Consider the following 10,881-nt stretch of genomic DNA (forward strand, 5'->3'; position numbering starts at 1 on the left):
ACCCCAAAATCTGAATTGTGAAAACCCAAAATCGGGGGGGAAAGGGGAGTGGTGGGGAGGTGGGATGGACCCGGAAATGAAACCCGAAATGGACCCCAAAATCTGAATGGAGAAACCCCAAAATCAAGGGGGCAATGGGAGTGGTGGGGAGGTGGGATGGACCCCAAAATGAACCCCAAATTCACCCCAAAATCCGAATTGTGAAGCTCCAAAATCAGGGGGGAAAGGGGAGTGGTGGGGAAGGCGGAATGGACCCCAAAATGAACCCTGAATTGACCCCAAAATGAACCCCAAATTGGCCCCGAAATCCCAATTGAGAAACCCCAAAATCAAGGGGGAATGGGGAGTGGTGGGGAGCTGGAATGGACCCCGAAATGAACCCTGAATTGACCTAGAATCGACCCAGAATTGACCCCAAGTTGACCCCAAAATCCTAATTGTGAAACCCCAAAATCAAGGGGAGCTGGAATGAACTCTGAAATTAATCCTGAAATGAACCCCAAAATGAAGCCCGAATTGACCCCAAAATCTGAATTGAGAAACCCCAAAATCAGGGGGCAGTGGGGAGTGGTGGGGAGCCGAAATCGACCCCGAATTGACCCTGAATCAACCCCAAATTGACCCTGAATTGACCCGGAATCAACCCCAAAATCAAGGGGGAATGGGGAGTAGTGGGGAGCCAAAATCGACCCCAAAATGAACCCCGAATTGACCCCTAATCGACCCTGAATTGACCCAGAATTGACCCAAAATGAACCCCAAAATCCCATTTGAAAAGCCCCAAAATCAGGGGGGTGATGGGGAGTGGTGGTGATCCCAAATCAACCCTGAATCGATCCCAAAATCCGAATTGAAAAGCCCCAAATCGACCCCAAATTCTGACCTGTGAAGCCCGAAAATCAAGGGGGAATGGGGAGTGGTGGGGATCCTGAATCGACCCCAAATCGACCCCAAATTGACCCCAAAATCCGAATTGAAAAGCCCCGAATGAACCCCATATTCCAAATCCCAAATCAACCCCAAATCCCAAATCTCAAAACCCCAAATCAACCCCAAAATCCGAATTGTGAAGCTCCAAATCGACCCCAAAGCCCAAACTGAAAAGCCACAAAATTAACCCCAAAGCCCAAATCTCAAAACCCTGAATCAACCCCAAATTCCAAATTGTGAAGTCCCAAATGAACCCCATATTCCAAATCTCAAATCAACCCCAAATCTCAAAACCCCAAATCGACCCCAAATTCCGAATTGAAAAGCCCCAAATCAACCCCAAATCCCAAATCTCAAAACCTCAAATCAACCCCAAAATCCGAGTCGCAAAGCCCCAAAATCCGAATTGAAAAGCCCTAAAATCAACCCTAAAGGCCAAATCCCAAATCTCAAAGCCCAAATCAACCCCAAACCAACACCAAATTCCAAATCTCAAATCCCAAATCTCAAAGCCCCTTTTTTCCCCCTTTTTCCCTCTTTCTCCCCTCAGTGTAACACAGCAAAACTCCACATGTTTTGCAGCATTTTTTAGGTTTTTCCCCATTTTTCCCCCCTTTCCCTCCCCTTTTTCCCCACACCGAAATGGAGGAAATCCCATTAAAAATCCCATTAGAAATCCCATTAAAAATCCCATTAGAAATCCCATTAGAAATCCCATTAAAAATCCCACTAAAAATCCCCCAAAAATCCTCAAAAAATGCCCCCAAAAATCCCCCCAAAATCCCCCAAAGAATCCCCCAAAATCCCCAAAAAATCCCTCAAAAATCCCCAAAAAATCCCCCAAAACCCCAACCCCCAAAATCAAAAAAATCCCAAAAAATCCCCAAAATTCCAAAAACCCAAGAAAATTCCAAAATTCCCAAATCCCAAAAAAACCCCCAAAAATCCCCAAAAATCCCCAAAAATCCCCAAAAATCCCAAAAAATCCAAAAAAATCCCCAAAACATCCCCCAAAATCCCCAAATACCCCAAAAATAGCCCAAAAATCCCCAAAAAATCCCCAAAAATCCCAAAAAAATCCCCCAAAATCCCCAAAACTATCCCAAAAATGACCCAAAATCCCCAAAAAATCTCCCCAAAAATCCCCAAAATCCCCAAAAATCCCCCAAAAATAACCCAAAAATCCCCAAAAATTCCCAAAAACCCCAAAACCCCCAAAACAACCCCAAAAATCCCAAAAGGCCCAACCAAACCCCAAGAATCCCTCAAAAATCCCCAAACCACAAATCCCCAAAAATGCCCCAAAATCCCAAAACCAAAAGAACCCCCAAAAAATCCCCAAAGTAATCCCCCAAAATCCCCCAAAACATCCCAAAAATCCCAAAATCTCCAAAATCTCCCAGAAAATTCCCAATCCCCCCAAAAATTCCAAAAAACCCAAAAATCAAATCCCCCAAAAATTCCCCAAAAATCCCCCAAATCCACCTCTCCACCCCTTTTTCTCCCCCATTATTTCACTTTTTAAAAAAAATTTTAACTCACTTTGCAATTCGGGAATTTCAATTCACCGGAATTTTTATTTTTGGGGTGAAACCTCCCGATTTTGGGAATTTTGGGATTTTTAGGATTTGGGGAAGAGACAGAAAAGAGATGGAAAATCCTGATTGGAAATTATTTAGGAAAAGGGGGAAAAAAACCCACAAAAAATAAATTTATCCCTAATTTTTTCCCCTATTTCCCAAATTTATTCCTCCCTAATTTTTTCTTAAAAATGGGATTTTCTAGTTTAAAAAACCCCAAAAAACCCTAAAAAAACCCTAAAAAAACTACCTTAAAGGAATTATCAGGGAGGGAAAAATTGATGTTTTTAACTCTTAAATATTTATAATTTATTGTGGATTTTTAAAAATTTTATTCCTCTTTTTTTATTCCTCAACTCCCTTTTTAATACTTGAATTTTCGGCTTTTGGGGTTTTTCTTTTGGGGTTTTTTTGGGGGTTTTTTCCCCTTTTTGGGTGTTTTTTTTCCCCATTGTGATGAATATTTTTGGGGGAAAAAAATCCCAAATTTTCCCCTCGGAAAAGATCCAAAATCCCGATTTTTCCCCCTTTTTTCGGGGTTTCTTTATCTCTGTTAGGATGAATTTTTGGGTTTTTTGGGGAGGAGGGAGGGAAGGGGAGGGAGGGAATTTTTGGGAATTTTTGGGAATTTTTGGGAATTTTGGGAATTTTTGGGAATTTTGGGAAAATTTAGTTTCCAGTCGTGAAGTTGTGAAATTGTGTTTTTCGTGCTCGTGTTTTCTGTGAGTGTTAAAATTATATATTTTTTTGAATATTTTCCCCCTGCTGTGGCTTTTTTAATAAAAAAATTAATTAATTTAATTTTTTCTCTTTTCGGGAAAAGTTCCGACAGTTGGTGGCTGAAAAAACAAGAAAAAACCTAAAAAAATCAGAATAAATTGAATAAAAAATCAGAATAAATGGAATACAAAATCAGAGCAAATGGAATAAAAAATCAGAATAAATGGAATAAAAAATCAGAATAAATTGAATAAAAAATCAGACTAAATGGAATAAAAAATCAGAATAAATTGAATAAAAAATCAGAATAAATTGAATAAAAAATCAGAATAAATCAGAATAAATTCCTCCAACTCGCGGAATTTTTACAATTTGGATTTCGAGGGGAAAGCGAGTCGTTTGAATGAGGAAAAAAACCAGAAAAAAAGCAGAAAAAACCCAGAAAAAAGTAATTTTTTCTGCAGTTTATCTGAAGGAACCAGAAATTCTCTGTTTACAGAAATTCCCTTTTATCTGCGAGGCAAAGATAAGAGAAAAATTCGCATTTTTGGGAAGTTTTCCTGCTTTTTGTAAACTTCATTTTGATTTTTTTTTTTCCTTCCTCCTAACCCTGAAATTTCCACCTCCAAATCCTCCGAAAAAAAAGATTTTTTTAATTAAAAAAATATTTTTTTTTTTAAAATTAACAAACCGGATGAAGCGATGAAGATGATTCCTAGGAAAAGTTATTTTTGGGTTTATTTTGGTAGTTTTTTGGGGTTTATTTTTGGGGATTTTTTTGGGTTTTTTTGTATTTTTTGGGTTTTTTTCTCCTGGAAAAATTAACTCCCGAATTTAACTCTTCCGCTGCCGGAGGGAATTCTGCCTTTAAAAACCGGATTTTAAAAAACTCTGCCTTGAAAAACTGAATTTTTTTCTGTAAAAAAATTCGATTTTCGGAGGAATTTCGCTCGGCGGTTCCTCTGAAATCTGATTTATTAAAAAACAATTTATTTAATGTGATTAAACAACAAAAAATGGGCGAAAAATGACTTTTTTTCCCCAATTTTTTCCACTCCGGTTTGATTTTCTCCAATAAATAAATCCCAAACCTCTCGGAATTTTCCTAACTCCTCGAAAATTTACCGAAATCCGAATTTTTTCCCAATTTCCAGGAACTTTTCGGTGTTTTTTTTCCTCATGAAAAACTTTTTTTTTCTCCTGGAAAATTAACTCCCCGATTTAACTCTTCCGCTGCCGGAGGGAATTCAACTCAACCAACTTCGCTCTGTTTTGAAAAACTGAATTTTTTTCTTTAAAAAAATTCGATTTTCGGAGGAATTTCGCTCGGCGCTTCCTCTGAAATCTGATTTATTAAAAAAATAATTTATTTAATGTGATTAAACAACAAAAAATGGGCGAAAAATGACTTTTTTTTCAGAATTTTTTCCACTTCGGTTCGATTCCCCTCTTGGAATTTTCCTCACTCCTCGAAAATTTACCAAAAATCCGAATTTTTTTCCCCAATTTCCAGGAACTTTTCCCGTTATTTCCTTGATATTTGCCACCCAGGATTTAGAAAATAAATTGGTTTTTTTTGAATTATTATTTCCCTTTTTTCTCCTTAGAGTTGTGGTAAAAGAGCAGAATATTTTTAAGAGGAAAAAAAAAATAGAATTTAAGATGTTTAGCGGATTTTATTAGGGGAAAAAAATAATGTTTAATTATTAAAAAAAAAAACCAAAAAAAAAAAGTTGGAAAAAAAAAAAATTTGTTTTCTGTAGCATCCGGATGGATTTTCCAGAGATGTTTTAATTCTCCAGAATAAAAAAAAAAAAATGGATTTTAGAACAAGAAAATCGCTGTTGTGTTTTGCTGTTTCACCCCAAATATCAGATTTTTTTGTTATTATTTTGGTTTTTAATTTTTGGGTGTTTATTTCTCATTTTTTGGGTGTTTATTTCTCTATTTTTGGGGGTTTATTTCTCATTTTTTAGGTGTTTATTCCTCTTTTTTGGGGGGTTTATTTCTCATTTTTTAGGTGTTTATTTCTCGGGTTTTTGGGGGTTTTTTCCTCGTTTTTTGGGTGTTTATTTCTCGTTTTTTGGGTGTTTATTTCTCTATTTTTGGGTGTTTATTTCTCTATTTTTGGGTGTTTATTTATCAGGTTTTTGGATGTTTATTTCTCATTTTTCGGGTGTTTATTTCTCTTTTTTTGAGTGTTCATTTCTCTTTTTAGAGTGTTTATTTCTCTTTTTTTGGTGTTTATTTATCTTTTTTGGTGTTTATTTATCTTTTTTTGGTTGTTTATCTTTATTTTGTGTTTATTTCTCATTTTTGGGTGTTTAATTCTCGATTTTTTGGTGTTTATTTCTCATTTTTGGGTGTTTATTCCTCTTTTTTTGGGTGTTTATTTCTCTTTTTTTGGATGTTGTTTCTCCTTTTTTTGATGTTTATTTCTCGTTTTTTTTGGCGTTTATTTCACTTTTTTTGGTGTTTATTTCTCTGGTTTTTTGGGGTTTATTTCTCTTTTTTTGGGTGTTTATTTCTCGGTTTTCTGGTATTTATTTCTCATTTTTGGGTGTTTATCTCTCTTTTTTGGGTGTTTATTTCTCTGGTTTTTGGTGTTTATTTCTCTGGTTTTTGATGTTTATTTCTCGGTTTTTTGGGGTGTTTATTCCTCATTTTTTGAGTGTTTATTTCTCGATTTTTTGGGGTGTTTATTCCTCATTTTTCGGCTATTTATTTCTGGTTTTTTGGTGTTTATTTCTCATTTTCTGGAGCTTTCCCCCTCCCAATCTTTGGCTCAAAAATTCGGGTTGAATTTGCTTTTTTAACTTTTCTCTCTTTATTTCCCTTCGGCTCGAGGAAAACTTCCCCCGAGGAGGAAAATAAAAAACAGAAAAAGAAATCAGAAATTCAATTTTTTTGTAATTCCTGCAATTCCCCCTCCGGAAATTTTATCTCTCGAGTAGCCTGGAAAGAGTTTTTACCTCTAAATTTAATTTTTTTTAATAAAAAAACCCCAAAAATCCCCAAATTTCCATCCCTACAGGAAAAATCGATCCCAAAAATCCCTTTCCCGCTAATTTTTAACACCCAAAGGACAACATTTCACTCCTTGAGGTCAAAAAAACCCCCAAAAAACCCAAAATAAAACCCCAAAAAAACCCAATTCCTTTCTTTGGTTCGACTCTGAAAAGAAAACAAAAGAAGAAGGAAAATCTTTGGGGCTTTCGGAGGGAAAGAGGGAGAAGAGAAAGGGAAGGAAATTGTCATAAAAAAAGGAAAATGCAGCGCGGCGCTGCAATAAAAGGATATGACTGCAATAAAACTTTATTGCGAATAAATTTCGGAAGGTTAAGGAACTCAACGGCTGTAAAGGAAACTTTCAGGAGCTCCTAAATTACTGCGGCGGGTTGGGAATGAGGGGAAAACCCGGCGCTGAGTTCTTCTCTTTTATTTTATTTTGTTTTATTTTATTATTTTATTTTATTTTATTTTATTCTATTTTATTTTATTTTATTATTTTATTTTATTTTATTTTATTTTATTCTATTCTGTTCTGTTCTATTCTATTCTAATTTTATTTTATTTTATTTTATTTTATTTTATTCTATTTTATTTTATTCTATTCTATTCTATTCTGTTCTATTCTATTCTATTCTATTCTAATTTTATTTTATTTTATTTTATTTTATTTTATTTTATTTTATTCTATTTTATTCTATTCTATTCTATCCTATTCTTTTCTATCCTATTCTAATTTTATTCTATTCTATTCTATCCTATTCTATCCTACTCTAATTTTATTTTATTCTATTCTATTCTAATTCTATTCTATTCTATCCTATTCTATTCTATTCTATTCTAATTCTATTCTATTTTTTTCTATTCTATTCTATTATTTTATTCTATTTTTTCCCTAAGGGAAGAGAGTTTAAAATAAGTTTAAAATAAGTTAAAAAAAATAAAACAAGGAGAAAAGGTCGGGGGAGGACTAAAGGACTTTTTTCATTCATTTATTCTTCTCCCACAGATGCCAAAATTTATTCTTTTCTCGCGGAAACATCCAACGCTCTGGACGATTCCTTTTATTCTTTTTTTTTTTGTTTTGTTTTGCTTTTTTCCCCCTTTTTTCCCCCTTTTTTTCCCCTTTTTTCCCCCTTTTTTCCCCCTTTTTTCCCTTTTTTACCCTTTTCCTTTTCTTTTTTTACCTTTTTTCCTTTTTTCCCTTTTCCCTTTTTTTCCCCCCCTTTTCCAGCAATGCCAGGCTGCCAGGAATGCATCAAACACACCAAAAAAGGAGAGAAAACAACAACTCCAAGCACAGAAATCAACTCCACACCCAACTCCTGGCGAGACGTCTGGCCTGGGGAAGCTCTCGATGACTTTACAGCCTTTTTTCGCCTCCAACTCTCCTCGGCGGCAGAAAAGCGCGATTGTTCCGCGCTGAAGCTGAAACAATAGCGCGTTTGAAGCGCTAAACGCCACTTGTGTATTTTATTGCGCTTGGAGAGCCCAGAGAGCTGCGAGGGCCAGAGGGGAGGAAAATAATGCAACAATTCACTTTTTTTTTGCCTTCTTTTTCTTCCCCTTCGCCTCCTTTTATTTATTTAAAAACTCCGGCGGTTTTTATGTCGATCCGCGCATCTTATTTGGATTCTTTTTCTGGTTTTTTTGCTGTTTTTTGCTGGGTTTTTTGCTGGCTTTTTTCTGTTTTTTTGCTGTTTTTTTGGTGTTTTTTGCTGGTTTTTTCGCATTTTTAAATTTTTTTTCCTGTCGGGGATCTCCGCCTGCAGTTCCCGTTTTGGCCGCGAGGTGGAGCTCTTGCTCCACGTTAGAATTCCCACTCGGAGTTCATCAGCGGCTGAAATATTGGCTTAATTAGAGCGATTTGGCCGATTTTATAGCTTTACATCCGCAGATATTTATATTTTTTTAGCGCGGGTGAATTATGAGAAGAGGGGAAAAAAAAATAAAAGGTGATAAGGCGGAGAGGAGGGGAGAGGTGTGAGCGCATCGCTGGGTTTGGAGGGGAATAAGGAGAATAAAAACGGAAATACAAATGGAAATAAAAATGAAAATAAAAATGGAAATAAATAAAATAAAAATAAAAATAAAAACAAAAATAAAAATAAAAATAAAAATGAAAATAAAAATAAAAATAAAAATAAAAACAAAAACAAAAACAAAAACAAAAATAAAAATAAAAAAAATTAAAAAGAAAAATTAAAATAAATAAAAATTAAAATAAATAAAAATTAAAATACATAGAAATAAAAAGGGTTTCGTGTTCCGCTGGAGGTGGAAGGGTAACTTCATCATCCCAAACCCCGCGGATTTACGTTTAGAATAAAAAGAGCAACACGAAGATTTGGGGACATATTTTTTGTCCCCTCGGCCGTTAGGATGATCTGCACTTCCTCGCCTCAATATTTTATACGTTTTATAACCACGGCACGAGTTTAAAAAAACCCAAAAAAACCACAACCCGAGCGGCAGAACGAGAGCATTTGTTTTATTTATTTTATTTTTTCAGAAGTTCAACCACTCATTTCTGGTTATGGCCTCTCCATCTTCGGGCAGCGCCGATGCTTTTCGAGGGAAAATCCTTCACTTCGAGGCGTTTAAAAATCATTTTTTTCAACGAGTAAATTAACCCAAAGTGTTGTTAAGCGCCGCGGCTTTGGGGGAGAAATAAATATACAACTCTGGCAACTTTGAACTCGGCGAGTTCACTTTTATTTCGGCCTTTGAGTCTCCGAAATAAGACAAAAATGGGAATTTTTCAGCTCCACAAGGGGTTTGGGGCGATAATTTCAGGATGGGTTTGGATTTCGCGTTTCGAGTTGTCCAAATAAACGGATTTTTTTCCCCTTTCCTTGATTAAATGTTCCTCCGAAGTTCCATCACAATCCTCTCGCTCTCCTCCCAAAATCCGCGTTTTGGGGTGAGGATTCCACCTTCCCAACCCACGCGGTGGGGAAAAATGGGCTGAAAAATGGAAGTTTTGACATGGCGAGGCTGCGGGAAATGAGCTAAATTGGGGGAAATGAAGAAAAATCTCACCCCAGTGCATTGGGAGGGAAGCGGAGAGGAGAAAACTCCAGTTTTACCTTAGGAAAAAGATTCCAGTTTCTCCTAAATTATTTTTTTTTTTTCCCTACGAATTCCCAATAAATCTCTCCTCCGCCGGGTATTTATAAATTATCTCTCTCCGACACCCAACCTCGTGCGCCGCTCGCGGTTTTTCTTTTTTTTGCTTTTTTTTTTTTTTTTTTTTCCTGGGAAATAGAAACATTTTGCTTTCATCGCCGAGCCGAGTACAGTTCGGGGGATGATTTAGGGTCACCCATTGATTTCTGGGGCATCGCTGGGGTTTTCCTGCTTTTCGAGCTCGTAAAATTCCGGATAAAAAAATAAATAAATGGGAACTTCCAGCAGCAACTTCGCTCTCCTTCCTTCCTTCCTTCCTTCCCGCAGGAAATTCCAGTTCTTTTTCCCCTTTTTTCGAAGTTTAGGGAAGTGAGGAGGGCGAGGCTGGAAATGCGCGAAAGTTCTTGTGGAAAATCACTTTACTCCATTCCTATTTTATATTTTATTTCATTTATTTTATTTCATTTTATTTCATTTTATTCTATTTCAATCCCCTCAATCTTCCAGCATCTCCACGCCAGGCTGCCCAAACTCTATTTACTTCTCTGCATCATTTTCGGGGTTTTTTCTTTTTTTTCCTGTTGGGAGATGAAACCCGAAATCTGCTCGATCGGCAGTAAAAGCGTGGAGGGGAAAAAAAAAATAGAATAAAATGTTAACTTGTCTTTAAAAGCGAAGGGGAAAAAAACCTTAATTACGGCGCCGCAAGTGCTCCAACAACAATAATTACCCGAAAAAGCTCTTAGACTCGGCTGGAATTATCCCTCCGCCAAATAAAGGAAACGTATTTACTGCAAGGATTTCTCGGAGGATGGATTGAAAGTTTTATTCCGTTGCTATCTTGGTTTTTCTCGCTCTCTCTCTGTTCCTTTCCGCCTTTCCTCGCTCCCTGCCTGTTCCCACTGACAATTTCAGGGAGGTTTGATTTTATTATTTTTTTCAAACCAAGGCGGAAAAACGGAATTATTTCAACTTTTCCCCCTCTTTGGAGGTTGAATTTCTCCCCTCAGCTGGAGGGTGGAATCCTAAATTCACTTTTTTTTCCCTCCCAGGAGGAATAAAAAAAAATGAAAATTGAGGTCGGGAAGAGCGAATTGAACTCTGATGGAGGGAGAAAAAAAAAATCTGGGAAATATTGCGAGGGGCTTTTGGAGGGTTGGGGGCAGCGCTGGGGGTTCGCAGGCGTTATTAACTGCCGAACGCCTCGGCGAGATTCTGCTGACGGCGAGAAATGAACATTTCCAAATCTACCCCCTGTGTGTTCCGGCCGAGGGAAAATAAAAATTGCAGCGCTGGCATGCGAGGGGCAAGTCGGGCTGCTAATAAAAAAGGGGGAAAAAATCTCTTTTTTGCTCTCTTTTTCCATCCCCGGCTTTCCCTCCTTTTAGTTTTTCCTGGGGAGAGAGAAAAAAAATTTAAATAAATGGGTGAATAAATAAATAAACGGGTGAATAAATAAATAAATGGGTGAATAAATGAATAAATGGGGAAGTTGGGGAGGTTGGGGGGATGA

The 10,881-nt window shown here is 36.8% G+C and overlaps 1 long non-coding RNA gene across 1 annotated transcript; it reads right to left on the minus strand.

The window, feature by feature from the left end:
- Nucleotides 1-8,710: 8,710 nt before the first annotated feature.
- On the minus strand, nt 8,711-10,806 carry LOC146426724 (uncharacterized). Its single transcript, XR_014856715.1, has 2 exons — nt 10,099-10,806; nt 8,711-9,970 (listed from the first exon to the last, which is right to left on the minus strand). It is a non-coding gene; the product is annotated as an uncharacterized LOC146426724 (long non-coding RNA).
- Nucleotides 10,807-10,881: the final 75 nt, after the last annotated feature.

Source organism: Lichenostomus cassidix, chromosome 27 (assembly GCF_008360975.1).
Source record: "Lichenostomus cassidix isolate B80296 chromosome 27, HeHo_3.0, whole genome shotgun sequence".
NCBI lineage: Eukaryota > Metazoa > Chordata > Aves > Passeriformes > Meliphagidae > Lichenostomus > Lichenostomus cassidix.